Here is a 4,293-nt window from a genome sequence, read left to right on the forward strand (position 1 = left end):
ACCTATAAAAATGTAATATTAAGCTAAAAAGAAAACAGATAAATGAGAAACCATGTTTCTATATGGAAAGACAGAACACTAAAAATATAATATTTCTTTATAAATTACTTACTAAATTTAATGAAATTCCAATAAAATTCCTAAAGAAGAATAACTAAGAAAATTTTATAAAGAATAAAAAAGGGACCAACACTCCTAGAGTTAAAATATGTTTTAAAGCTATAATAATTAAATATACCTGATCATAGTAATAGCATAGCAATATTTAAAAAACAGATCAATAGAACAGAATAGGTAGCCCAGAAACAAGTCTTATTATAAAATAGTTATATACTGTATATGACAAAAGTGGTGTTACACGTCAGGGCAGAAGAAAAAGTTATTCAATAAATGGTGTTGGTTGTAATGAATAATATATTAACTTAGGTTTTCATCTCATGGCTTATGTCAAAAAAAAATCAGAATCAAATAAAAACAACTCTTTAAACAAATGTAAATGAAGGTTAATATCTATTAACTAAAGCATTGGAATAAAATGCAAGATAAAAAACACCAAATTTGCCTTAGAGGGAAGCATGATGAAGGCAGAGACCCTGAAGGTCTGACTCATCACTGACCTCTGTGGCCAGTGGGAGAGCTAAAAATAATCTCTATACATTTCATACATTTATAAAATGTATGAAAACAATTATTTTTTTATAAAGGCAGAACCACTATCATTTTCTAAAATGATAAATAAGAAAAATATTTGTCATATATATGAACCAAGATTAATATCCATCTCCTATTAAGAGCTCAACCTTCTTTTATCTCAAGAGAAGGAGGAAACAAGAGGGGCAAGAGGTGATTGACCACCGACTATAGACATCTGGGCTTCCACAGGGGGCTGAGGAAGATTGTGCTTAGTCTGTTAACCCTAGTTGTTGTGAGTTCAGGCATGAGGTTTCTGCAAATCTTTTATAAACAATGCATACTTCCCTTATCTCCTTGGGAGGGGCACTTTCTAGGGCTGTTTTTGTAAAACTCAAGCAGAAAGCAGAATTCCTATAATAATTAGCATGTCTATATGCAAGAGGCTATTAATCTAAATGCCAAGGGAACAAAAAAGACTTGAAGAAGATGGAGTAAGAGAGCATTTCACTCTGTTACAATAGGTCATTTCATACAACTTGGAGGAAGTTAATACAAACGTTTTAGAAAAGTAATTTTGCATTTTGAATCCAACCTAACTTTTGACTCTGTAATTACTTTTCAGAGAATGTATCTTAAAAAAATTATCTGCTACGTAAAAAAGTTTATAAAAATAGTTCATCATAAGATTAAATATGATAGTGAAAATTTGGCAATTCTACGCTTAACAATAAGAAAATGAATTTAAAATTATGCTCTAGTCACCATGGAATACTATGCAGCCATTTTTATTAAGATTTAAAAATACCATTGGGAAATAATCGTTTTAAAAGATACTGTGAGGAGTCAAACTGTTTTGTGACTGCCAACAATATAAAATATGCTTAGAAAAAAAATAATAACCATAATGTACTATTAGCTTTTACTGCACGGATAGGCACCCTCTCAGAATTTCAAAGGGATTATCTGACTTACCCTCACATCAAACCTATGAAGCATTTTTTTTTTTTTAATTTGTCCCATCAAATGGTTGAGAAAACTGATACACAGAATGATTAAGCAACGTGTCTGAAATTTGAGCTAACAGGTGGGATAGCAGGATTTGATAGCAGGCTGGCTCCCATGTCCATGTTTTTAATCACTGCACTATATGGCTTTGTTAAAATATAACAAAATGTTTTCAGTAGTTTTATTGGTTTGGGGGCTCATTGGTGTTTCATAGTTTTTCATAACTTCCGAAGTTTCTGCAATAACCATGACTTTATCATTCTGATCTTACTAATGGTTATATATATATATATATACACACACACACACACACACACACACATATATATGTATATATGTGTATATATATACACATATATACATATATATATATATCCATTAAATCTCAAAGTCAATTTGATTTTGTGTCGGCACACTCAGAGCCTACATCTAGGAATTATCTGCACCCCTTATTTCCAATTCTCTCTCCCCTCAGACGCCCTGGAAAGCCTCTGGTGCCGCTTCCAGCCTGTTCACGGAGTCTCCCCTGGTTCTACCCACAACAGTACTCGGATCCTCATCCTTGAAGGACGCTCTTTTCTTCCCGCGCCTGCGTCGCGCCAAATAGCTCTAGAGTGCAATTGCAAGTTTTTAAAGCCGCAGGGTGAGAGTCTTCGGGACCCTCCAGGGTGCCCTAGCGGCCGGGGGTTCAAGCTTCAGTCTTTAGCTGAGGCCCCGCACCCATCCGGGAAGCAGCGACCTTCCCAGAGTGAGGCGCCCATGGGGAAATCCCTCCGGGCTTGCATGGCGGGAATCAGTCGAAGAGGCCGAGAGGGCGCCGGAGTTCGGGATTTGCAATTCAGGTCCAGGGACCTGCTTCCGGTGCCGGCGCTCCTGCAGCGGTGCCCCTTGGGGGGTTGCGCACTGAACTACAAAGGCACCAGCCTCGGACTGCTTGGCCATCCTTTATCAGATTAGGACAGTTGCTGAAAAAACAATGGTTCTTCCAAGCTGACTGAGCACTGGCCCCTGAGAAAAATCAAGTGTTAATTAAAGAAGGTTGTCTGGAACAAAATTTACGGCTTGCGTCCTTGTGGGGTTGTGGGGTGAGTGTATTTTAAAAAACGTTATCTTCTTGAGAATAAATGATCTCTTTGGTAGAGAGCAATAGTGGAGGGGGGATGCTTTTTGTCCCGCTTTTGGGGAGCCAGGACGAGAGTTGAGTTGCGGCAGCTGGGCGACTGGTCCGGAGGAGTAACCAAGTTTTCCAGGTCGCTGGAGCAGTTATTGGGCTTGAGTGTGCCTTGCTCCTGTGAGACATTCTCATGATCTAACACAGCCCGGCAGGCAGTTCCTCTGTCTGGAATGAGCCCTTCATTTCTCGGGTCTGCTTAGGGGAAAAATGGTGACACCCCTAAATCTGCTTCCTTATGCGGTTAATAAAAAGGCATAGAGCCCGGGGGGAAAAATTACAAGTGCAAGTGTTTCGACGTTTTAAAAAACTGACTCCGGTGAATCGTTGAATCATGCGTTTCGGCGTCTAATGAAGTTTGGGGGACGCATATTCCTTGAGTTTGTAAAATCTCTGCACTGCGCGCCCCAAGTTTGCCGCTCCCATGCGGAAAGCTGGGCCGAGCGGGGGTGGGGAGGGTCTTCAATCCCAGGCGCTGCGCTCGGGGCTTCTTCCCAGTTTCCTGCCTCGGAGTCGCTGCGTCCGCCCCAGCCCAGAGCAGTTTGTGCAATTTAGAAACTCGATAGGAGGCAGCAGCTGATCTCCCACTACCCTAAAAATAATCCACTCCGAATAATCCACTCCGGCGCCCTGCATGCTTCGGCTAGGGGAGGAAAACTCTGCCTTCGGAGTAAGTGAGTCCGTGTCTTTTACATCAATATCATTTAAAAATTTTAAGAATAACTGTAAGCTGTCGATTTGAAGATAACATTTCGGCATCCAAAAGGCGTCCGCGCACTCTCGCAGCGCTTTGCCTTCGTGGTGGCTATTTCTAGGATTAAGGGACCGGGCCCCAGCCGGGAATGAGAGGGCATGGGGATCAGGTTTTCAGCTTTCCTTGCAAAACTCTGCCGGCTCCTTCTTAAACCAACTGGAGATAGTACAAGGAATTATTACTAAATTTTTTTCCTCTTAGACATTTCCTGTATTGTTCATTAAATAGCTTTCTATCTGCTCAGTTTTTGTTACTCTTTGCTTTTTAGGAGTTTTGCGTCCCGGTTTGAAATTTACACTGAAGAGAGTTTAGGAAGCCGGTGTTCATTAGGAGGTAGCACAAGTGCACGAATAGGGGTTTGAAGCAGCTTCAAGAGATTGTCCAAGGTATTTATTTGTTGCTTTATTTGTTCAGTTTGGAATTAAAAAAAAAAAATCTCATTGGAGTGTTTGTCTAAGGAATTTTGTCTGCTGAGTAGCCCCAACATTTCCTTTGGTATGCGATAGAACTTCAAAGGTTGCATTCAGATCAAGCACTGAAACAGAAGTCAGCAGTCATTTTTGTTAGTTATTTTCGTAGTTGGATTTGTCATTCATAGATAGACAACTAGACAGACATCTTTTAGTTCATATTTTATGAACCATCAGCTGAATAACTTCAAGAAGTAATTACATTTGTTTTCATAAGTGCTGATCCTGAAAATGCCCTAGATAATGATAAAGTCCTAAGT

This window comes from Pteropus vampyrus, unplaced genomic scaffold, assembly GCF_000151845.1.
Source record: "Pteropus vampyrus isolate Shadow unplaced genomic scaffold, Pvam_2.0 Scaffold444, whole genome shotgun sequence".
In the NCBI taxonomy this organism is placed as follows: Eukaryota; Metazoa; Chordata; class Mammalia; order Chiroptera; family Pteropodidae; genus Pteropus; species Pteropus vampyrus.